The following is a 27,949-nucleotide window of genomic DNA, read 5'->3' on the forward strand; positions in this document are numbered from 1 at the left end:
TTTCGTATCTTTGACTCCAAAATCCTTATATTTTGAGAATTTTGTCTTTATCCGAGATATTTAAAAATTTCGCATTTTTTCCATGCAAATGGTCGGAAAATGTGCGATTTTTTGCCATTTTCAATGTTTTTGTTCCCATTTCTGTTGAGACAACCTCAGATTAATATAAATTACTGGGTTTATAAAGAATTTTACGCCCAATCGAATGGTGGTATAATAAATTGTGTACAACGTCTAGTTTCTAAGATATATTATAAAAAGTGCATTTTCAAAAAACTGGTGGATTTCGGTTTTTGTTACATATCTTTGAAACTGTCAGTTTGAAAGCAATTTAACATGGATTTTCGTTTCTTTCACTCCAAAATCCTTATATTTTGAGAATTTTGTCTTTATCCGAGATATTTAAAAATATTGCAATTTTTCCATGCAAATGGTCGGAAAATGTGCGATTTTTTGCCATTTTCAATGTTTTTGTTCCCATTTCTGTTGAGACAACCTCAGATTAATATAAATTACTGGGTTTATAAAGAATTTTACGCCCAATCGAATGGTGGTATAATAAATTGTGTACAACGTCTAGTTTCTAAGATATATTATAAAAAGTGCATTTTCAAAAAACTGGTGGATTTCGGTTTTTGTTACATATCTTTGAAACTGTCAGTTTGAAAGCAATTTAACATGGATTTTCGTTTCTTTCACTCCAAAATCCTTATATTTTGAGAATTTTGTCTTTATCCGAGATATTTAAAAATATTGCAATTTTTCCATGCAAATGGTCGGAAAATGTGCGATTTTTTGCCATTTTCAATGTTTTTGTTCCCATTTCTGTTGAGACAACCTCAGATTATTATAAATTACTGGGTTTATAAAGAATTTTACGCCCAATCGAATGGTGGTATAACAAATTGTGTACAACGTCTAGTTTCTAAGATATATTATAAAAAGTGCATTTTCAAAAAACTGGTGGATTTCGGTTTTTGTTACATATCTTTGAAACTGTCAGTTTGAAAGCAATTTAACATGGATTTTCGTTTCTTTCACTCCAAAATCCTTATATTTTGAGAATTTTGTCTTTATCCGAGATATTTAAAAATATTGCAATTTTTCCATGCAAATGGTCGGAAAATGTGCGATTTTTTGCCATTTTCAATGTTTTTGTTCCCATTTCTGTTGAGACAACCTCAGATTAATATAAATTACTGGGTTTATAAAGAATTTTACGCCCAATCGAATGGTGGTATAATAAATTGTGTAAAACGTCTAGTTTCTAAGATATATTATAAAAAGTGCATTTTCAAAAAACTGGTGGATTTCGGTTTTTGTTACATATCTTTGAAACTGTCAGTTTGAAAGCAATTTAACATGGATTTTCGTTTCTTTCACTCCAAAATCCTTATATTTTGAGAATTTTGTCTTTATCCGAGACATTTAAAAATATCGCATTTTTTCCATGCAAATGGTCGGAAAATGTGCGATTTTTTGCCATTTTCAATGTTTTTGTTCCCATTTCTGTTGAGACAACCTCAGATTAATATAAATTACTGGGTTTATAAAGAATTTTACGCCCAATCGAATGGTGGTATAATAAATTGTGTACAACGTCTAGTTTCTAAGATATATTATAAAAAGTGCATTTTCAAAAAACTGGTGGATTTCGGTTTTTGTTACATATCTTTGAAACTGTCAGTTTGAAAGCAATTTAACATGGATTTTCGTATCTTTGACTCCAAAATCCTTATATTTTGAGAATTTTGTCTTTATCCGAGATATTTAAAAATTTCGCATTTTTTCCATGCAAATGGTCGGAAAATGTGCGATTTTTTGCCATTTTCAATGTTTTTGTTCCCATTTCTGTTGAGACAACCTCAGATTAATATAAATTACTGGGTTTATAAAGAATTTTACGCCCAATCGAATGGTGGTATAATAAATTGTGTACAACGTCTAGTTTCTAAGATATATTATAAAGAGTGCATTTTCAAAAAACTGGTGGATTTCGGTTTTTGTTACATATCTTTGAAACTGTCAGTTTGAAAGCAATTTAACATGGATTTTCGTATCTTTGACTCCAAAATCCTTATATTTTGAGAATTTTGTCTTTATCCGAGATATTTAAAAATTTCGCATTTTTTCCATGCAAATGGTCGGAAAATGTGCGATTTTTTGCCATTTTCAATGTTTTTGTTCCCATTTCTGTTGAGACAACCTCAGATTAATATAAATTACTGGGTTTATAAAGAATTTTACGCCCAATCGAATGGTGGTATAATAAATTGTGTACAACGTCTAGTTTCTAAGATATATTATAAAGAGTGCATTTTCAAAAAACTGGTGGATTTCGGTTTTTGTTACATATCTTTGAAACTGTCAGTTTGAAAGCAATTTAACATGGATTTTCGTATCTTTGACTCCAAAATCCTTATATTTTGAGAATTTTGTCTTTATCCGAGATATTTAAAAATTTCGCATTTTTTCCATGCAAATGGTCGGAAAATGTGCGATTTTTTGCCATTTTCAATGTTTTTGTTCCCATTTCTGTTGAGACAACCTCAGATTAATATAAATTACTGGGTTTATAAAGAATTTTACGCCGAATCGAATGGTGGTATAATAAATTGTGTACAACGTCTAGTTTCTAAGATATATTATAAAAAGTGCATTTTCAAAAAACTGGTGGATTTCGGTTTTTGTTACATATCTTTGAAACTGTCAGTTTGAAAGCAATTTAACATGGATTTTCGTTTCTTTCACTCCAAAATCCTTATATTTTGAGAATTTTGTCTTTATCCGAGATATTTAAAAATATTGCAATTTTTCCATGCAAATGGTCGGAAAATGTGCGATTTTTTGCCATTTTCAATGTTTTTGTTCCCATTTCTGTTAAGACAACCTCAGATTAATATAAATTACTGGGTTTATAAAGAATTTTACGCCGAATCGAATGGTGGTATAATAAATTGTGTACAACGTCTAGTTTCTAAGATATATTATAAAAAGTGCATTTTCAAAAAACTGGTGGATTTCGGTTTTTGTTACATATCTTTGAAACTGGCAGTTTGAAAGCAATTTAACATGGGTTTTCGTTTCTTTCACTCCAAAATCCTTATATTTTGAGAATTTTGTCTTTATCCGAGATATTTAAAAATATTGCAATTTTTCCATGCAAATTGTCGGAAAATGTGCGATTTTTTGCCACTTTCAATGTTTTTGTTCCCATTTCTGTTAAGACAACCTCAGATTAATATAAATTACTGGGTTTATAAAGAATTTTACGCCGAATCGAATGGTGGTATAATAAATTGTGTACAACGTCTAGTTTCTAAGATATATTATAAAAAGTGCATTTTCAAAAAACTGGTGGATTTCGGTTTTTGTTACATATCTTTGAAACTGTCAGTTTGAAAGCAATTTAACATGGATTTTCGTTTCTTTCACTCCAAAATACTTATATTTTGAGAATTTTGTCTTTATCCGAGATATTTAAAAATATCGCAATTTTTCCATGCAAATGGTCGGAAAATGTGCGATTTTTTGCCACTTTCAATGTTTTTGTTCCCATTTCTGTTAAGACAACCTCAGATTAATATAAATTACTGGGTTTATAAAGAATTTTACGCCGAATCGAATGGTGGCATAATAAATTGTGTACAACGTCTAGTTTCTAAGATATATTATAAAAAGTGCATTTTCAAAAAACTGGTGGATTTCGGTTTTTGTTACATATCTTTGAAACTGTCAGTTTGAAAGCAATTTAACATGGATTTTCGTTTCTTTCACTATAAAATCCTTATATTTTGAGAATTTTGTCTTTATCCGAGGTATTTAAAAATATCGCAATTTTTCCATGCAAATGGTCGGAAAATGTGCGATTTTTTGCCATTTTCAATGTTTTTGTTCCCATTTCTGTTAAGACAACCTCAGATTAATATATATTACTGGGTTTATAAAGAATTTTACGCCGAATCGAATGGTGGTATAATAAATTGTGTACAACGTCTAGTTTCTAAGATATATTATAAAAAGTGCATTTTCAAAAAACTGGTGGATTTCGGTTTTTGTTATATATCTTTGAAACTGTCAGTTTGAAAGCAATTTAACATGGATTTTCGTTTCTTTCACTCCAAAATCCTTATATTTTGTCTTTATCCGAGATATTTAAAAATATCGCAAATTTTCCATGCAAATGGTCGGAAAATGTGCGATTTTTTGCCATTTTCAATGTTTTTGTTCCCATTTCTGTTAAGACAACCTCAGATTAATATAAATTACTGGGTTTATAAAGAATTTTATGCCGAATCGAATGGTGGTATAATAAATTGTGTACAACGTCTAGTTTCTAAGATATATTATAAAAAGTGCATTTTCAAAAAACTGGTGGATTTCGGTTTTTGTTACATATCTTTGAAACTGTCAGTTTGAAAGCAATTTAACATGGATTTTCGTTTCTTTCACTCCAAAATCCTTATATTTTGAGAATTTTGTCTTTATCCGAGATATTTAAAAATATTGCAATTTTTCCATGCAAATGGTCGGAAAATGCGCGATTTTTTGCCATTTTCAATGTTTTTGTTCCCATTTCTGTTAAGACAACCTTAGATTAATATAAATTACTGGGTTTATAAAGAATTTTACGCCGAATCGAATGGTGGTATAATAAATTGTGTACAACGTCTAGTTTCTAAGATATATTATAAAAAGTGCATTTTCAAAAAACTGGTGGATTTCGGTTTTTGTTACATATCTTTGAAACTGTCAGTTTGAAAGCAATTTAACATGGATTTTCGTTTCTTTCACTCCAAAATCCTTATATTTTGAGAATTTTGTCTTTATCCGAGATATTTAAAAATATTGCAATTTTTCCATGCAAATGGTCGGAAAATTTGCGATTTTTTGCCACTTTCAATGTTTTTGTTCCCATTTCTGTTAAGACAACCTCAGATTAATATAAATTACTGGGTTTATAAAGAATTTTACGCCGAATCGAATGGTGGTATAATAAATTGTGTACAACGTCTAGTTTCTAAGATATATTATAAAAAGTGCATTTTCAAAAAACTGGTGGATTTCGGTTTTTGTTACATATCTTTGAAACTGTCAGTTTGAAAGCAATTTAACATGGATTTTCGTTTCTTTCACTCCAAAATCCTTATATTTTGAGAATTTTGTCTTTATCCGAGATATTTAAAAATATCGCAATTTTTCCATGGTCGGAAAATGTGAGATTTTTTGCCATTTTCAATGTTTTTGTTCCCATTTCTGTTAAGACAACCTCAGATTAATATAAATTACTGGGTTTATAAAGAATTTTACGCCGAATCGAATGGTGGTATAATAAATTGTGTACAATGTCTAGTTTCTAAGATATATTATAAAAAGTGCATTTTCAAAAAACTGGTGGATTTCGGTTTTTGTTACATATCTTTGAAACTGTCAGTTTGAAAGCAATTTAACATGGATTTTCGTTTCTTTCACTCCAAAATCCTTATATTTTGAGAATTTTGTCTTTATCCGAGATATTTAAAAATATCGCAATTTTTCCATGCAAATGGTCGGAAAATGTGCGATTTTTTGCCATTTTCAATGTTTTTGTTCCCATTTCTGTTAAGACAACCTCAGATTAATATAAAATACTGGGTTTATAAAGAATTTTACGCCGAATCGAATGGTGGTATAATAAATTGTGTACAACGTCTAGTTTCTAAGATATATTATAAAAAGTGCATTTTCAAAAAACTGATGGATTTCGGTTTTTTTTATATATCTTTGAAACTGTCAGTTTGAAAGCAATTTAACATGGATTTTCGTTTCTTTCACTCCAAAATCCTTATATTTTGAGAATTTTGTCTTTATCCGAGATATTTAAAAATATCGCAATTTTTCCATGGAAATGGTCGGAAAATGTGCGATTTTTTGCCATTTTCAATGTTTTTGTTCCCATTTCTGTTAAGACAACCTCAGATTAATATAAATTACTGGGTTTATAAAGAATTTTACGTCGAATCCAATTTTTGTTCCCATTTCTGTTAAGACAACCTCAGATTAATATAAATTACTGGGTTTATAAAGAATTTTACGCCGAATCGAATGGTGGTATAATAAATTGTGTACAATGTCTAGTTTCTAAGATATATTATAAAAAGTGCATTTTCAAAAAACTGGTGGATTTCGGTTTTTGTTACATATCTTTGAAACTATCAGTTTGAAAGCAATTTAACATGGATTTTCGTTTCTTTCACTCCAAAATCCTTATATTTTGAGAATTTTGTCTTTATCCGAGATATTTAAAAATATCGCAATTTTTCCATGCAAATGGTCGGAAAATGTGCGATTTTTTGCCATTTTCAATGTTTTTGTTCCCATTTCTGTTAAGACAACCTCAGATTAATATAAATTACTGGGTTTATAAAGAATTTTACGCCGAATCGAATGGTGGTATAATAAATTGTGTACAACGTCTAGTTTCTAAGATATATTATAAAAAGTGCATTTTCAAAAAACTGATGGATTTCGGTTTTTTTTATATATCTTTGAAACTGTCAGTTTGAAAGCAATTTAACATGGATTTTCGTTTCTTTCACTCCAAAATCCTTATATTTTGAGAATTTTGTCTTTATCCGAGATATTTAAAAATATCGCAATTTTTCCATGGAAATGGTCGGAAAATGTGCGATTTTTTGCCATTTTCAATGTTTTTGTTCCCATTTCTGTTAAAGACAACCTCAGATTAATATAAATTACTGGGTTTATAAAGAATTTTACGCCGAATCGAATGGTGGTATAATAAATTGTGTACAACGTCTAGTTTCTAAGATATATTATAAAAAGTGCATTTTCAAAAAACTGGTGGATTTCGGTTTTTGTTACATATCTTTGAAACTGTCAGTTTGAAAGCAATTTAACATGGATTTTCGTTTCTTTCACTCCAAAATCCTTATATTTTGAGAATTTTGTCTTTATCCGAGATATTTAAAAATATCGTAATTTTTCCATGCAAATGGTCGGAAAATGTGCGATTTTTTGCCATTTTCAATGTTTTTGTTCCCATTTCTGTTAAAACAACCTTAGATTAATATAAATTACTGGGTTTATAAAGAATTTTACGCCGAATCGAATGGTAGTATAATAAATTGTGTACAACGTCTAGTTTCTAAGATATATTATAAAAAGTGCATTTTCAAAAAACTGGTGGATTTCGGTTTTTGTTACATATCTTTGAAACTGTCAGTTTGAAAGGAATTTAACATGGATTTTCATTTCTTTCACTCCAAAATCTTCATATTTTGGGAATTTTTTCTTTATCCGAGATATTTAAAAATATCGTAATTTTTCCATGCAAATGGTCGGAAAATGTGCGATTTTTTGCCATTTTCAATGTTTTTGTTCCCATTTCTGTTAAAACAACCTGAGATTAATATAAATTACTGGGTTTATAAAGAATTTTATGCCGAATCGAATGGTGGTATAATAAATTGTGTCCAACGTCTAGTTTCTAAGATATATTATAAAAAGTGCATTTTCAAAAAACTGGTGGATTTCGGTTTTTGTTACATATCTTTGAAACTGTCAGTTTGAAAGCAATTTAACATGGATTTTCGTTTCTTTCACTCCAAAATCCTTATATTTTGAGAATTTTGTCTTTATCCGAGATATTTAAAAATATCGCAATTTTTCCATGCCAATGGTCGGAAAATGTGCGATTTTTTGCCATTTTCAATGTTTTTGTTCCCATTTCTGTTAAAACAACCTTAGATTAATATAAATTACTGGGTTTATAAAGAATTTTACGTCGAATCGAATGGTGGTATAATAAATTGTGTACAACGTCTAGTTTCTAAGATATATTATAAAAAGTGCATTTTCAAAAAACTGGTTTATTTCGGTTTTTGTTACATATCTTTGAAACTGTCAGTTTGAAAGCAATTTAACATGGATTTTCATTTCTTTCATTCCAAAATACTTATATTTTGAGAATTTTTTCTTTATCCGAGATATTTAAAAGTATCGCAATTTTTCCATGCAAATGGTCGGAAAATGTGCGATTTTTTGCCATTTTCAATGTTTTTGTTCCCATTTCTGTTAAAAAAATCTCAGTTTAATATAAATTACTGGGTTTATAAAGAATTTTACGCCGAATCGGATGGTGGTATAATAAATTGTGTACAACGTCTAGTTTCTAAGATATATTATAAAAAGTGTATTTTCAAAAAACTGATGGATCTCGGTTTTTGTTACATATCTTTGAAACCATCAGTCACAGCATCAATAAACCTACAAACCCACCTGGAGCAAATACAATTATGGTTGAAGACATGGCGCATTAAAGCCAATGAATCAAAATCCACGCATATAACGTTTACCCTGCGTAGAAGAACATGTCCACCAGTAAATATCAATCATCGTCAACTCCCCCAAGCAGAGCATGTTAAATATCTTGGTATGCATTTAGATCGACGCCTAACCTGGAAGAATCACATACTCTCTAAACGGAAACAACTAGGACTAAAATTATATCAAATGTATTGGCTCATTGGGCGCAAATCCAAGTTATCATTAGATAACAAGGTAATGCTGTATGAGTCTATACTCAAGCCCATTTGGACATATGGAATTCAACTATGGGGTACCGCTAGCAAATCTAATATATCCATCATTCAACGGTTCCAAAATAAGGTGTTGCGTGCCATTGTTGATGCTCCGTACTATATTTAAAATAAAGTGATACAACGCGATATTCCTCTAGAACCTATAACGAGTGTAATCCAACGTGTTTGTGTGAAGTACTTCGAAAGAGTGTCAGTGCATCCCAATGTACTCGCTAATCAGCTAAATATGCGACGTGATAGTGAAGTGCGTAGACTAAAACGTTTAACACCACCTGATCTGATTACTGGACATATGTAGAGTTTAGAATAATCATTAGAATAAGTCTAATTAATTAAGATAATATTTTATACAGAAGATTGCTTAATGAAGTGATTTTCTACATGCCATGTATATATAATATAGACAGAAGAAATACTTATTGCCAATAGGGCAGATTGTGGACTCACGAAGAGTAATAAAAAAAATCAGTTTGAAAGCAATTTAACATGGATTTTCGTTTCTTTCACTCCAAAATACTTATATTTTGAGAATTTTGTTTTTATCCTTTGTATATAAAATAGATCTTTGTCTTAATTAACCAGATGTAATTACTATTTTAGTTCAGACCTGCTTTTTGTAAAAGCCACTTCATTTTCTCAGCTGCTGTAAATTCAATTCAAAATGTTAATTTTAATAACAACCTTAAATGCGAGCTCTTTTAAGAGCAGACGAGGAAAATTAACTTAGAATTACTGTTATGTGATTCATGTCCTTATTACTTGAGAGTGTGATGACATTAATATTAACATAATATGGAATATGTAAATTTTCGTTAAGATAAATGAGAACTTTTAACTTTTTTAATTTTTATGTTTATGTTCTTTGTAATTTACTAAAAATGGAAGAACTTATTGTAAGTGTTGTGTTCTTGACTTTTTTACTATCTATCTTTATTCATTAGTCTTAAAATATCGATTTTGTTGTGTCTAGATATATAATATTTTTTTAATTTACTTTATTAAGTCCTTGTATTACTATTGTTTCATTAATAACTATTATAGACATGTTATACTGCGTTCATTTACTGCTGTGATCAAAAATATATATTACCTTCTTCCATCAACCTAATCCATATTAGTACAATGAAATTATACCACAGTATTTTTTCCTGGTTTTAAGTTCGAAACAGCTTCTGATATCTTATCTTGTGATATATGTTTTTAAATAATATTAATAAACTATATTTTTCGTACAAATAATTTTTGTGTGAAATAACATTTTGTGCTGAATATATATATATATATATATATATATATATATATATATATATATATATATATATATATATATATATATATATAACAATATATTAACAAATGACAAGAAACTAAATGTATCCAGGTTCATTTGGAATACTGAATTTTAGAATAATATTGAAATATTTACAGTTTTATTTTATATAGATCCACTAGCAAATGGATATTAGAAACACCATTTGTAATATTCTTTATGTTACTATTATTACATTTAAACTGCAAAATTGACAAATATATTATGATTATGATTGATATATTATGACCTTATCTCTCCATTTTTTATATTTTTCGAGCAAATTATGAAAAACTGTTTAATTTTAAGTGACTCATATTTCGGAACCTAAAAAAGATAAGTCGACATCCCAGACAGATTCGAAATGAGCGTGTCCTGCGGTACGAATAAAGTAACCGTATGTCTCGTTTTGTTCGAAATATTCCTGCTTTCAGGCCATTTGTTCTGCTTTCGCAAATTGATATAATAAATTAGAAAATATAATATTTTGGACAATGCTGCAATTTTGAAGGGAAACACGGAACAAGGGTTAATATTCCGTTACGTACGAGGATACGCTTTTACACTGAACTATTTCCGATTTTTTGTCACATCAGTTCAGCATTAACATTATACTAAATTATCGGATTATTTTAAATAAAAACATATGTGAAAACTTTGTACGTGCCTTTGAAATTTGAGGGCTTTCCTCGATATCCCCGCTTCCACCCAAAGGATCCTGATTTAGGACCACCGCGGAAGAGCACTCTTTCGAATGGTAAACAATTTTTGAAAATCGGTTCATAATTGATGGATAAATCGGCGAACATACATATTACCGTTAAGACATACTAGATGTATCCCTTTAATAAAATGTTTAGAAATTTGCTCCAAGGTAACAATATAATTATTCAAATTTATTAGAAAAATAGCATATTACCGCTGGTGGAAATATTATTATCCACGTTATTAAAAAATGTAAACACCTAAAAAAATATTTTTTAATTAAATAAATTGATTTTTCAATAAAAAAAAAGACATACCAGATCTTTCCGACATTATAACATATTTATTATATTTTCTAACATTATAATATTTCAGATTTAATAGAAAAATTACATATTACCGTTGGTGGAAATATTAATATCCCCGTTATAAAAAATGTAAACAACAAATGTAACATTGTAAGCAACAAATTAGATTTGTTTTGTTCGTAATTTATTTTAGTGTATTTGTCACAAAATTTTATTATTATTTTTGGTATTGTTTGGTATTTTGATACTGCTCCACGCCGACTTCAAACTCATCAGTTGGTAATAGTTAACATTATGTACATATTTCTTTCTAAAACGTTTTTTTTGGTCTTAAAAATCTAAGTTTGATTATTTTCTGGAAACGCACTAACATAACCTAAAAAAACGGCGTTAAGGTGTTAAAAAGTTATTCGTAGTAATATATTCAAATTTAATTTAAATAATTTACGTCGAGATATGTCTTCGCGTCCTCGGAGCCCATTAGATTTCTTTAGAGCCGTAGCTCGGCGGACCCCCTCGAATTGAAGTTAAAAGCGCAGCTGTCTGCACTAATGCCGAAACAGGAAAGAGACGGGGATCGGAGAATTCCTGCGGGCCCGCCTGCGAGCCCGGTCCACATGCCGGGCACGTATGGTTCTGACATCATCGCCGTCTCCGTAATTACTGTTTTCAGTTTCCAATTGTGAATGGAAATGAGCTCTTTCGGGGGACTTCTCTCACGGCATCGGGGTACGGCATCGACTGAATTATGCGGTAACTGTGTAATGCGTTTTTCAGATACGGGTTCGCGTACCGATTGTTTTGCATGCAGTTGAAATGAAGGGGTCTTTGTCAGTGTAATAAAGCTTAGTTTTTTATTATGCTTAGTGGTTTAACTCTCTAGTGGCCAAGAAATATTTTTTATTATAGCTATTACATATAGTCTATTGGAATTTTTTTAGTAATGCATCATCGATATTTGTGACGTCGAAACATTGCAATGTTGCCGCATCAACTATTAGTTTTAGTTCAGTTTGGCTTTGACATACAAGAAAATTTTAATCTAAATAAAGTAATTGAACAAAAATGTTGAACAAATTCAGAACACAGGTGTAATAGTTTGTAGGTTAGATTTGTTTTCTTTACATTGAACCTTTTTCCACACAATCCATGAGGTAGAGTTTCTAGGCGCGTTTTTTTAAACGTGAAATGTATTTTGCTTTCATTCGACAGCTTATTTACCTTTTTACGTTTAGTTCTTGTCCCCTTCGATAGTATGTTTACTTCTCAAGTCATCTTGGAATCACTGTATATTTTATTTCTTCTGCTACTATCTGTGTACGCCATTTTTCATAAAATTAATCATTGAATACTATCTAATGCAGTTACCACATCTACAATACAGTTAGTATTCATTCCCTCCTCATACGTTTTAACCTAATGCTCAAGTTTTTGATTTTGAACAATTACAAATATATCTGTGCACACAAATCTTTCACGCTCTACAATATCATTTTCTACAGTTATATTCAATTAATATTCTGTTTCAGGAATGTCCAGCATTTCACAGCATTATCACATATCCTGAAAGTTCCCTTCAGTCACTTTCACTTTCCGACTCACTGTCCTTTTCAATCATTAAACTGTTAATTTCTAATCTGTCTAAAACATGTTCACAATTCCACCATTTATCAATTACTTCCTTTGTATGTCTTATCGAGTTCATCCAAACCGAAGGTATTATGGTTGACAGTGATTCCTTCCACATATCCAAATAGGTCACAAATTTCGATGACGCATATGCAAATAAACTTTGAATAGACTATAGTGTATTCAAACTAACAAAATTCTCATCTAAATAAAATAATTGAACAAAAATGTCATCGAATATAATTTTATTTTAACATTGTAGTAGATCTAAAAACTACAGTTAATTTATACAGCCATAATAGTTTATAGGTGTTTTTTTTACTGTGGTGACGTTAAGCCTCTTCTTATTGCGAACTGGCCACAGAATAAGATTGACCAAAAACGATCAAAGGCATGCAGAAAATCCATTCAATAATCAAACATTCATACATTTTCATTAGTTAATTAGTTGTATAATAGTTAGTGTTATTAATAAAGTGTCAAGGGAAACATAGTTTCATTCAATAAATTACCCGAAGACCTCCATTTTACTATTGCTTTCAAGAATTTTGCATGCGTCTGACAACTGGACTTTGGCAGGCTCATTCGTTTACGCGTTCGAACTAATCAGACAGCATTGTGTCTCTTTTTAACTAAAATAAAATGAGAACGAAAATATTTTCTGATTGCGGCAGGCACCACATTAAACATCTTGAAAACGTATATACAAATAAACTTTGAATATACTATATATAGTCTATCTAAAGTAACAGTGAACTCATGTCGTCAATATGTATAATGTATTGCCTATTGCAATTTGTAAGTCCGTTACGTAACTCACTAAAAAGTAAAAGATAATCAAGCTTCTTTATTAGTTTGTAGTCGGTGCCGAGTAAGAATTTGTTTTATTCGTAAGTTAATTTTGTGTATATGTTAGAAACTTATTATTATTCTTGTATAAATAGATTTGGGCTCGGACCGACATCAAAATGATCAGTTGGTAGTAGTTAAAATAATATTGTAAATAGATAAATAGGTTTAGGTAGGTATTAAGCTAAATTGTATGTATATAGTATAATATAAAATATGTGTAGTAGATATGTAAAAGAAGGTTTTTTTAAAATTATTATTTCGTTATCACAAGGATTATTATTTACATATTTTATTTTAAAACGTTTTTCTTTGTGTCAAATATCTAAATTTGATTATTTTTTACTTTATAAGGAGTTTATTATTTATTTTTTGAATTTGGTTAATTTTTTTTGTAAATTTTTTTATTTTTCTCTTTTTAGTGTTAGATATTTACTCAATAAATTATGCAGTTATTTTATTAAGTATTACAGTGGGTAGGCCAAGTAATGATTGAAAATAAGGAAAGCTTCAGGTCCCTGGGTCAGCTAGCTAGTCTAGGTGATTTGACAAATGTTCTAACCAAACTAGAACAATAAAAATTCTTTCCACCGTCGGGAATTGAAACTGCAACCTTCACGTATGAGCTGAACACTTTAACCACTATACCATAGAAGCAGTTGCCTGCGACATTTTTACGACTTCTCATATGATATGGTTAGTTATTAGAAAGCTAACTAAATGGTTTTTACACTGAACTTCATCTGATTTTTCATTACATCAGCTCAGCAAAAACATAATACACAAATATGTGATTATTTTAGATAAATATATGTGAAAACTTTGTACATGCCTTCGAAATTTGAGGGTTTGCCTCGATTTTCCCCCTTCCCCCAACTGATCCTGACCTAGTTCCAATAGGACCAACTTAGAGTCTGCTCATAATTGATCGAGAAATCGGCGAATATACATAGTGAAATTTTAAGAATTTCTAATAAATCTGTTTCCTATATCACCTCTAAGGTTTTGTACGATCATTGTTAAACGAGTCAGCGCACTTAGAAACCATTGATTTTTAAGGAATAAATTTAAGTAATACGTAATCTTTCCGTATGAATATTCATTGACTTTAATCCTTTTTTTTACTACAAATAATTGACTTCCTGCATTGTTAAATAAATTTCAAATGTTCGTTACATTTTTTGTTCTACTTTAATCAATAATTGGTTTTCCCGGAACGTAGTGAACATGCTAATACAATGTAATTATGAGAAAGCAGATGCAATAATTTATCGTACAGCTTTGATTTCACTTTACTGTCGTAAATTTAAATGATAAGATGCTAAATATGGTCCTTGAGATAAGAAACTATACATATTTTAAATGACCATAAATCTGTTAAATATTCTAATCTGAGCAACGTTCCAACCATCTGTTTGAATAGCTATATATTTGTTACACACAAATAATAAATTAAACAAAGTCTCAGTCGATTTCGAGGGCAAAAATGTTTCGAATATCAATATACGCTTCTAGCAAGAATTAATAGATGTCAATATCTCATAAATATTTTCGACGATACTTTGTTTGATTTTATCTTATTTTCTAAGACACATTCGCCATAAAACTACGTTTTACTGCCCAAGATTTACAACTATTTAGGTGTTATTTTGAAGTATAAAGACATTTTTAATGTGGCTGTAAAATTATTTTATAAAGCCATTTGGAGTTAGTTGTTAAAATAAGTTAAAAAGGAAAATCCGTTTGAAGAAAAAATCCTTCGCCATTTTATCGAAATTAATATAAATTAAATTATTCCGATATTCCGATTCCTAGCACTTTTACTACATTCGAATAGACTTCGTTATTAAACTTTTTCCCCATCAATGTCATGTCGATATCCAAGTTGGGCGAAGTTTAATTTTCCCAGTGGTATAGGCTTTAAAGGTCCATCTTTTACATCATTCTGACAGCAATTTTCGAAATCAACTCGAAAAGAAGGGTGTATGTAAATATCAGTTGAAATTTTGAAATTAGACTTAAAAGAAAACATAAATATTATCAAGAGAGATACGTTTTTTTTGCCCACGATTTGAGCTATTTAGGTGTTATTTTGAAGTAAAAAGATATTTTTAATGTAGCTGTAATAGTAATTAAATAAAAAAGTAATATGTAATATGTAATAAAAATTAAAATCTGTTTAAAGAAAAAATCCTTCACCATTTTATAGAAATTTATATAATTTAAATTTCTATGTTCGAATCCTGCTGGGGCATAAATCGTAAATTTATGTTTGCGGTTCTTTAAAATGAGTGAATGTTCTAGACAATAGTGTAGAATCCGACAAGGAAAATGATCCCAGTCACGCCAGTAACCAGGATGGGTAAGACCGGATGTCGGATAATTTCTGAAGTTGGTCATTCGCCAGTCGGTAGGCTTAATGCTGAGGACCGTGGTTAGGAGCCCACGTTAAACTTTAGGCCCAGTCCAGATAAACCCATAGTTGGTAAAAAGGAGACCTTAGAATATATATAAAAAAATCTATAGTATTAAAGTAAAATTATATTTCTATTTATTTTTTTATTGATTATTTATTTACATATTTTTACTATTAAAAAAAAATCGAATTTGTCAAAAATAGTCAAAAATATTCGTTTAAGCCGTAATTTAGTGATACAAATTTTGTTTGCTTTTTAATGACTGATTATTTTGACTGATGTTTTCTATCGAACATATTTTGATTCATATACGACGGTCACTATTTATAGTTCGGAAATAGGAAAAAAAACAATAGTTAAGCTGCGAATATATTTTTATTGTTTTCCAAAGTACTCGCCACGACAATCGATACAATTTTGCATACGGTTAAACCAATTTTCAAAGCATTTATTCCATTCCGAATGAGGTATCTTCAAAACATGATTTTTGAACGCTTCAATAGTCTCTTCGGGCGATGAAAATCGTTGACCACGCAGTTTAATCTTCACGGATGGGAACAAAAAGAAGTCATTGGGTGCGAAATTAGGGCTTTTCGGCGGATGGCCCATAAATTCGATGTTTTGAGTGCTCAAATAGTCTCTTGTTTGAACCGATGTGTGAGAGCTCGCATTGTCATGATGGAGAACAATCCGGCGTCCCCGGGTTGTTTTCCTTATTTCACCGAAGACTTCTGGCAAACAAATGATTGTGTACCAATCATAATGTACTGTTCTACGATCCTCTAGAGTCACTGTTGCAGTATGATCAGCTTTCCCGAAGAAATAGGCCACCATTTTCTTTGAAGTGCTTCGTGCGCGAACAACTTTTGTTGGATTTGGTTAATCTTGGAACACCCATACAGCCGACTGCTGCTTACGGTTACTTTCGGGCTCATACGAATATATCCATGATTCGTCATCTATCACGGTTTTGTTAACGTCTTTCGAAGCAACGCAATTGAATTTCTTAAGCATTTCTTTGCATCAATCGACACGGGCCTTTTTTTGAGCGATTGTCAAATTATGTGGGATCCAACGTGAACATAACTTTAGCACAGTTAAGTGTTCATGTAAAATCGCATATATGCTGGTGGAACTATTGCTTAGGGATGACTTAATTTCAATAGGTAACATGACGATCTTGCTTAATCATTTCGCACACAGCATCGATGTTTTCTGGCACAACAACCGATTTTGGACAACGTTCAGGAAACTCGTCGGACAGCGAACTACGACCACGATTGAATTCACTAAACCAGCGATACACGGTAGTTTTTGATTTGGTATCATCGGTAAAAGTCAAACTAAGCTGATTGATGCACTCGTGTTGTGATAATCCACGTCGAAAATCGTAAAAAATCATCGCACAAAGATGATCACGATTCAGTTCCATTTTTTGCCGAGAGGAAACTTTCAACTAAATATAAAATAAACAAATAGCGTCCGTGCGTATAAGTACGTATATCGTAAAACGTATCAAACTTTACGATAGAACCGTCAGATGGACTCACATGACAATAGTGTTCCTAATTCTCGAAATATAAATAATGACCCTCATATTTTGTAGCATTTTTTTCCAATAAATCCGAATACATGCATCACATAATAGTTTTTACAAACATTCTTCTTTCAATGTTACTGTTTTGAATGGATGACCTAAATGTGTTTGTAGAACAACTAATGATAATGACTTGACATTATTCTGAATATAATGTACACGTGGAAAACAAAAATAAAGAAAAAATATATATGAACGCATGTTGAACCAAAAATATTAAATATAGTAATTACTAAAATAGTTTTTTTTAGATACCATAACGGTAGAAGCCGGAAGGGGCTAGATATGGCGAATATGGTGAATTTTGTACAAAATAGTGCTTTTATTCGTCGATTTTTTATGGCAGATGGCTCGTTGCGTTAATAAAAAATCCTCAAAATTTAGTTAACTAGATATTTTGCTTTTGATTTATCATTTCATCCTGTGAAGAAGTTACATTTGTCTGAGATTTAAAATACCGTTCACACTTCGTTCCGTTCTTTGTTTAACAAAAAGAAAAGGAAAGTTTATGGCCTCGATATTACTAAACTACTCGAATTGAACCTCGAATTGCTCCCACATGTCACCGGTAAGAAATTTCGCTCGAACGAAGAGGTTATCGCTGAAACTGAGGCCTATTTTGATTCAAGAGATAAATCGTTTTACAAAAGTGGTATAGAAATGTTAGAGCGACACTGAAATGATTGTGTGGCTCTTGATGAAGATTAAGTTGCTGAATAAAGCCAATTTTGAACAAAAAAGAATCCACGTTTTAAGATAAGTTAGTGTTAATATTACTTTTCATTTTTCAAACTTTTTGAATTTTAAAATCAGTGTAAAAAGGTTATTTAACTAAAGTATATCCCGTAAGACAGTGACCTAAATATATTTTTGGTGTATTAATGACTTTAAAATTAATATTTTCGGAACAGAATAGTTACTCGTTAAACGAAAAAATAAAATATATATTTTAAAATCTACATCACAAATACATATTATAATGGGATAACAAACAATTTCAGTTATTTAGTATTGACGTATAACATATTTTCGTAAGCATTCCAAAGCAATTACGCCTGAACTGATTCGAATACAACGCTCTAAACCCCTTCATTTATAAAATTCCATTTTCTTTTAATCAAATTCTATTTTGAGTGCATCACTCATTGTAATGTAACGTATGTACAGACATTACGAGATTCTCAACATTTTCTGCGAATCAATAATATTACCGGTAGTTTGCTTAGAATGCAATTACCATGCATGTTTGACATTGGTTTTTGGGAGTGATGAAGTGTTAATGAATTTATGTGGTTATTTAATATTTTTTTACTAAAATTCCCAGATATAATTTGTTTGCTTATAGTTTACGTTGTTTTTATTCATTTACTTTGCCGAAAACACATTTTATTTCGCCAAAAAATAACTGCTTGAGGAACAAATTTAGTTCATAGAGTAATAGAGAGAAAACTCAATAGGGGCCTCTGGAGAAAAGTTTCGCTTTGCCCAACATTCAGATGGAGCTCAAACATTCATTTAAATCTCCATTATAGGCACCCTTAAGAACAACATTTTTCTGTGAAGACATTTGATTGACTTTTTAATAAGGTTTGGCACGTGAGGGCTTTGACGTCACGTTTAATTGATCAAATGAAATTTAAATAAAAAATAATTTAATATATATATATATATATATATATATATATATATAATATTAAAATTACTAATTATATTATAAACAAAGCAAACAAAATATTTATTATAAACAAAGAACTTTGGATTAAATTAAAATTCTCTTTTCTGTCTGTTTCCTTTTTGATAATTGTTTAGTGCCATCAATTTAATAGGTTCTGTCTTTTTGTTTTCTTATAATGGAAGCAAACTTTGAGTCTTTCAGTCGAGTTACAATTTCTCAACTCCTGGTAATACATGCACCGTTAGTACGAAATGTAAATTATCTAACCTAAAGGTAAATGAGATTTAAAAAATTAACTGATGGTGAGCGCTTTAAAGGGCTTCTCAAACATACTAGCCGAAGGATGTATATATAATCCTGGATCTATGAGCTCTAATAGTTCAAACAATGCCACACTATGTTATCTTGGTCACGATGGCTAACTTTGCTGACTGCGATTATAGCTGTGAGAGACAATAGTGAAGAGGCCTCACGAAGAGGGAAGTGATGTAAATGTGAATGTGATGAAAAAATGTAAATAATTGGACACAAGCTTGGAAAATAAGAATCAATGAAAGTAAATCTGTACAGGTGAAGTTCACCTATAAACAGACCGTACAAACACAAATAACATTAAATAACACTATCATTCCATATAGCAACAACGCTAAATATCTCGGAATGAATCTTGACGCAAAAGTAGTGGTTCGCTGGAAGGAACATATAAAGAAGAAAAGAAAAGAACTGGAATTGAAATATAGGAAAATGTACTGGCTAATTGGAAGAAAATCACAATTATTAGTACATAATAAATTGCTATTATATAAGCAAATATTGAAACCTATATGGACATACGGAGTTCAATTATGGGGAGGTTCTGTCAAGAGTAACAAAAAAAAATACAAATTTTTCAGAACAAAGTCCTGAGAGGTATTGTGGGTGCACCCAAATACTATAGGACTGATTACCTACATCGAGACCTTCAGATACCCACAGTCAGTCAAGAAATCAAGAGAATTGCAAAGGGGCATGAGGAAATACTCCATTCTCATACAAATATTGAAATATTGCAACTTTTGGATACCACCAGAACAGGACACAGACTCAAAAGAATCAAACCATCTGATGTTATGTAGTGTTGTGTAGTGAGGTGCATATATCAAAAAAATTCAGCAGTGACATGTATAAAAATTATTTCACCAGAGACTGAGTTAGGGCCGATGGGTCTTTCTAGTTATATACCTAGATTTAAGTTAGCATAAAGACAAATTGTAGGTTAGACGGAAACGACTAGTAATAATTTATTAATTAAATAATAAATAATAAAAAAAATTATCTTGGTTAATTTGTTCTTACTTAAGCAATAAAATAGAAGCACTATTTAAGTCCTGAATGGCTTTGCACGAAAATTCCTAGTGTATTGAACTTCGGTTAATCCTCTCTTAAAATCAGTATTCAGAAGATATTATTTTAGTGGAGTTGCAACTGTCAAATAATTGAACCAATAATAAACGTATATCACCGTTTTTATAGCTTCTTTGTGCCTTTTCTTCTTCTTTTTATATGATTATTAATATGAATAAACTCACCTCAACTTATAACAACAAAACAGGCATTTTTGACGGGATTTTTGACGTTCTCAGTCATTTTTTAAAGACAGTCATAGAGTATATAGGCAGCCAAATACTTTTCGAAGGAAAATGATTCTACGTGACCAGGATATTGCTACCGAACCCTTTCATTTTCCAAGATGATAATGAGTTTAAACACGGGCTAAAAGATTCAGGTTGGAGAAACATACGAATGTTACGGTATCATTCCAAAAAATGGCGGATGTTTTGTATAACATTCCGTTGGGAAATATCTAGACACTAAGACTATCCATAAAGATTTTCACTTGTCTGAAAGGCAACTGGTGACTGTTAAGAATTATCAATACATACATATTGTGTATATGCCAGGTGTTCACAATATATTGTCTATCCTTTCTAATTCGTTATTTGCTGTACGCTCATAAATAATGTATGATTTATAATTAGCATTGTCTGGAGTAAACATTGAAATTTCTTTGATGATTAACTACATGAAATATGTTCGAAAATACAAAATACTGCTGTCAACAGAACACTCACCAGATCAGTGGCCAAGACCGATTAGCATTCCGTTAAACATTTGAAATCTTTAAAATGCTAGAGCGTTTGTTTGCTGGTAACAAATAGTTATTTTTATAGGTTTTACGCCAAATATCCATTCAAATTTAGATATTTTAAAATCCAATTTTTCTATTAATACATTATTTTTAGTCTTTGTCCACTAAATCACGTTCTGTTTTTACAATAACTTAAAAATGGGGAACCCATTGGTCGCTAACACTATTTCTTTTATATTTTAAAGTTCCCCATTACCAATGCGGGTTTATTTGGACTGGACTTACAGATTATAGTGGGCTCCGAACCATGGTCCTCGGCATTAAGTCTACCGACTGACGAGTAACCAACTTACAAATCATCCCAGAAGACATCCGGTCTTACCCAGCCTGGTTACTGGCGTGACTGGGATCATTGTCCTTTTCGGATTTTGTACACTTGCCTAGGACAATCATAAATATTAAACTAAACAACCACAAACTTAAATTCACGACCATGCCCAAGCAGGATACGAACAGTAGGCGAACCGTTCTGTTGCTTTTACCACTGCGCTAACCAAGCCGGATTTATTCTATTATATTTCTACCCGAGTTCTGAAAATAATCTTACTTATGATATTTTGCTATGATGCTCAGTGGATTAGTCATTTAAACTTATCAATACTTTGTAGGTTAAAAATATTTAAAAAAGATTGAGTGAAAGTTATTGAGGCAGTTATTTATACAGACATTTATTATTTTAATTAATGTTATATATCATATAAATTTTTGATTTTATATTGAATATACTGTGAATATACTATGTTTTAGTAATATTTAATTATTCCTTTACTCTGTTATGAAAGAAACATGTTTAACTAAATAAATTGTGGTCGAATTTGAATCACGAAGTGATCACTAGTATAAATTAAAGTTTTAACATCAATATTATTAGGTAGTGTACTGGGTCCAATACTGTATCTTCTGTATACGGCCGATCTGCCCACCACAAAAATAACTACTGTGGCAACATACGCAGACGACACAGCAACTTTGGCATCTCTTGAAGATCCGGTCACAGCATCAATAAACCTACAAACCCACCTGAATCAAATACAATTATGGTTGAAGACATGGCGCATTAAAATCAATGAAACACAATCCACCTATGTAACGTTTACCCTGTGTAGAAAAACATGTCCAACAGTGAATATCAATCATTGTCAACTGACCCAAGCAGAGAAAGTTAAATATCTTGGTATGCGTTTAGATCGACGCGTAACCTGGAAGAAGCACATACTCTCTAAACGAAAACAACTTCGACTGAAATTATATCAAATGTATTGTTCCAAAATAAAGTGTTGCGTGTCATTGTTGATGCTCCGTACTATATTTCAAATAAAGTGATACAACGCGATATTCCTCTAGAACCTATAACGAGTGTAATTCAACGTGTTTGTGTGAAGTACTTCGAAAGAGTGTCAGTGCATCCCAATGTACTCGCTAATCAGCTAAACATGCGACGTGATAGCGAAGTGCGTAGACTAAAACGTTTAACACCACCTGATCTGATTACTGGACAGATATAAACTTTAGAATAAGCTTTAGAATAAGACTAATTAATTAAGATAATATTTTATACAGAAGATCGCTTAATGAAGTGATTTTCTGCATGCCATGTAAATATAATATAGACATAAGAAATACTTATTGCCTATAGGGCAGATTGTGAAATCACAAAGAGTAAAAAAAAAATTTAGCTCAAATGAATTATGTCGATTCAGTCGTTTATCAGAAAATAAAAAAAGTTATTAGAATCTTGGAATCTAAATGGCTCCACCATAGCGTATAAACATAACGAATGATCCAACTCAAGCGCCAACCAAGGATTAACGGTGATGAATTATAATCAGTATGTAAAGTCGAAGCGATGTAACACATTACGAAAAACACGTTGCGAAACTTAATTGGTAATCTTTCTAAAAATATTAACATAGCAAAGATGTAATGCCTATATTTACCAAATTTCAATATCTTACCGCTAAAGCCCACCGGCGCCGAAAGGAACAGACCTCACAAATTCGCCGGCGCTTTTTTGTTGTTGTTTTGTTGCTGTAGGTTGCAGCTGGATGTTCGCCTAGCATGTTAAATTTCTGATGGTATGCGAGGCGGTTTCAGTCATTTATTTAGCGATGCTTGAGGTTGCTTATTTGATGTTTTTTTTGTGATTTGTGTTTATCCGAACGAAATGCGAATTTTAAATGTTTACCTGGAGGTTAATGTTAATTTTAAATTATAGAATACTGACTACTACGTCTAAAGAACTCTTTAATGTTGCTTGTAATTTTGCTGTGTAACTATTAGTAGTTTTTATGTTCCTCTTAAAAGTGTAAAAATTGATTAAATATCATAAGATAGTGATACATTTTTTGTAATATAAAAGTAAAATATATATATATCAATTAAATCTGAATCATAAAACAATGGGACACCTGTCTAATCAGACAATTGTAAAACCTCTTATTTTTCACTATTACTTTCAAGAATTTTGCATATATCTGACAGCTGGTCGCCATCCGGTTGTCAGATGTACGCTAAATTATTCAAAATATTAGTTATAATTATTACAGGTTATAAACCGGCAAACATTATTTTAGCCCTTTGATTATTTTAATAAATTTTAAGTCGCTACGTAGTATATCATACCACTTTGATTAGTGTGGGTACTGCGTATAACATCGCTTAGAAAATTAAGAATAATACGTTAGATTCACCCAAGAAAACCCGTCTACATACAAAGTGGGTGACGAATCTTGACCATCTTGATATTGGCTCTATTCGATACCATATACGAAATATATAAGAACAGTAAGTACACAAACTATTTTATCGATATATCATAATTTAATAAAATTATATTAGAGAAAATTGTCTGTCTGGAAAGTATACATAAAATAATTAGGGATACAGCTTTTGAGGGATGTAAGACATCCTTTCATACACTCTTAAAGGACATAGGGTTTAAATTGTGTAAAGATAACCCTCGGAGAGGTTTAATGGAATTTCCAGGCATTGCCTTAAAAATAATTCAATTTTTAAAGGCATAAAATAAGACCAAAGAAGATTGAATTTGTGTATCTTGATGAAACTTAAATATTTCAAAATGGTTCATTGTGGCACTCTTGGCAAGACAGTAACAAAAAAAGTGTAAAGACAACAAAAATTGATGGAAAAAGGTAAAAGTTACAATAGCATTCGATTAGGTTTTGTTGATCATTATATTTATTAATAATTAATTGCAGATATATTGCTGGTCGAGAAGGATATTCCATCAAAAACTGTTTGGATATGTGGAGGAAGCATTGTCAACCATATCACCTTCGGTTTGGATGAACTCGATAAGACATACAGAGAAAGTAATTGATAAATAGTGGAATTATGAAAATGCTTGAGACATAATAGAAATTAACAGTTTAGTGATTGAATTGGACTAAGTCGGAAAGTGAAGGTGACTGAACGAAATTTTCAGAATATGTGATAATGCTGTGCAATGGTGTGCAATGCTGGAAATTCCTGATGCACATAATTAATTGAATATAACAGTAGAAAATGATATTGTAGGGCCTGAAAGATTTGTGTGCACAGATATGATTGTAAATGTTCAAAATTAGACATGAGCATTAGGCTAGAACGTATGAGGACATAATGAATACTAACTGTTTTGTAGATATGGTAATTGCATTAGAGATAATTCATTGATTAATTTTATTAAGAATGGTGTACACATATATTAGCAGAAGAAATAAAACATACAGTGGCACCAAGATAACTTGACAGATAAACACACCAGCGAAGGAAACAAGACCTAAACATAAAAAGGTAAATATGCTTTTGAATGTTTCTCAGATATAGAACTGTTAATTAGGTAGATTAGGCCTCCAGGGGTATACCACTACATAAAAAACGCGTCTAGAAACTCTACCTCATTGATGGTGCGGAAAAGAATTGAATGTAAACAAAGCAAATCTAACCTACAAACTATTATACCTGGGTTCTTAATTGTAGTTTTAAGTCCTTCACTAATATATGTATTAGATATACTATAATATTAAAATAAATTATGTTTGATAATATTTTTGTTCAATTATTTTATTTAGATTAGAATTTTCTTGTATGTCAAAGCCAAGCTGAACTAAAACTTAGGGTTGATGCGGCAACATTGCACTTTTTCTATGTTTCAAATATCCATGATGCATTTCTAAAAAAACTATGAATAGACTAATAAAGGTATTTTAATTTTGGAGACACGGTTTGCTTGCCTATTGGTGTAAATACAACAGAGCGAGAGATAAAATATATCCAATGTAACAACAAAAAACTTTACTAGAATAGTTAATTTTCAGTATTATTCCTTATACGGTTATCTATATATATACGCTAAGTTATTGAAGCTTTAGCCCAACAAAAAAAATTGAACCGGCTTGGTTGGCACAGTGGTAAACGCGACAGGACGGTCCTGCTACTGTTGCGAAAATCGCGGGTTCGAATCCTGCTGAGGCATGGTCGTAAATTTATGTTTGTGATTGTTTAGCATACGTGGTTTTCCTTAGGTAAGAGTGTAAAATCCGACAAGGAAAATGATCCCAGTCACGCCAGCAACCAGGCTGGGTAAGACCGGATGTCTTCTGGGATGATTTCTAATTCTTAATACCGAGGACCGTGGTTCGGAGCCCACGTTAAATAGTAGATACAGCCCAGATAAACCCATAGTTGGTAAAAGGAGACTAAAATATAAAAGAAAAAAATTGAATACCAAATTTAAAATATTTTATTTTCTTGTGTGGAATACATGTGGCTTCAGAGGGGGTCGTGATAAAAGGCCACACGAATTCGACAGGATCTTTTTTGGCATGCAGCTGGGTACCGGCCCAACATTTTAAATTTGTGACGGTATGCGATGCAGGTTTGGTCATATATCGTGCGTATTCGTCGTATTTTATCGATTATTTTCGAATGGTAGTTGTTAAATTCACCAGATTCGCTCAGCCATAGCGTGGTGAATATAAATAATTTGATATTCATCTAAGTAGGTTTACATAATTATGTAAATTTATTTAGATGAATTAAATTTAATTATATTATTTTTATCGTATAAATTATATATAAAAATGTTTAAAAGTTACGAAATACTCTATTTAGTTGACATATTTTTTTAAACTAACAGACTTACTAGAATTAAATCCATATATTTTTTTAGTCAGCCCTAACCCTCAAAAGATGCGTGTATAAATTTGACAGCTGTCGGATCATTATTTTGTGAATTATAGCATTTTGAGTGAATAAACTTTTGTTATTGTGGAAAAAATTGTTGATAAAATATTGCTTTTTGAAGGGAAAAAATACAGTTGAAGCAAAAACTTGGCTTGATGCCGAGTTTCCGAACACTGCCCCAGGAAAATCAACCATCAAGGATTGGTATGCTAAGTTTAGACGTGGTGAAATGAGCACCGAAGATCGTGAATTCAGTGGACGCCCAAAAGAGGTTGTTACTGACGAAAACATTTAAAAAATCCACAAAATGATTTTGAATGACCGTAAAATGAAATTGAATGAAATCGCAGGCACTCTGTGCAAAGTGGGTGCCTGGCGAGCTCATTTTTGACCAAAAACAACGACGAGTTGATGATTCGGAACAGTGTTTGAAGATGATCAAATGTAATAAATCCAAGTTTTTGCGTCGATATGTGACAATGGATGAAATATGGCTCTCTCATTTCACTCCGAAGTCGAATCGACAGTCAGACGCAAGTGGAGTGCAGACGATGAACCCGCTCCAAAGCGTGGGAAAACGCAACAGTTGGCTGGCAATGTTATGACGTCTGCATTTTGGGATGCGCATGGAATAATAATAGATTTTGGGATGTGCGAATATAACAGCGACTATTACATAGCGTTATTGGACCGTTTGAAGGAAGAAATCGCCGAAGAACGGATGCATTTGAAGAAAAAGAAAGTGTTGCCTCACCAAGACAATTCACCGTGTCAGAAGTCAGTGAAAACGATGGCAAAAGTTCATGAATTGCGCTTCCAATTGCTTTCTCATCCACCGTATTCTCTAGATACAACAATGGTATCGAAAAGTTGGAGGGTTGCTATAATCAGTGTATCACTCTTGAAGGGAATTATATTGAATAAAATAAAAAACTAATTTTGCCAAAAAATGCGTTTTATTATGGGGTTGGCTGGAGACTTTTCAATTGACCTGTTAAAAGTAATAAAATCTCCCAGATAACATGATAATTCCACGTCGACATATTAAAATACTTTTATTATATTTAATAATGCCGATTGCGATAAAGAGTTATTTATTCGAGAATTACAAAGAATTCCTCTCTTATCTGTTTAATATATTATATTTTACTACTATTTCCGGAATATAATGTATCTAACAATCCGAATGATTTAATCTCCAGTCGTTTAAATCCAATTTCAAATCTTCTATTGTGCGATTACCCACCGCTCGTCTGTTTTATCAGGGCTTAAGTAATGAATAAATTAACGTTACCATTATGTACTGATATAAGCCACCATCCACATGCCATCTGGTATTAGAATGCCACGAAAGTACCTTCCGTCAAATAAAGAGATGCCATTGTTTTTCGAGGCTGTTATGTTGGCGCCAGATAATTTTAAATCATGGGAAAGTCAACGTTTAAATATTTAGAATCGGCTTTCAAAGTTCGATAGGAATCT

Source organism: Rhynchophorus ferrugineus, unplaced genomic scaffold (assembly GCF_030347505.1).
Source record: "Rhynchophorus ferrugineus isolate W39M unplaced genomic scaffold, kcgeb_rfMv2 rfM8, whole genome shotgun sequence".
In the NCBI taxonomy this organism is placed as follows: Eukaryota; Metazoa; Arthropoda; class Insecta; order Coleoptera; family Curculionidae; genus Rhynchophorus; species Rhynchophorus ferrugineus.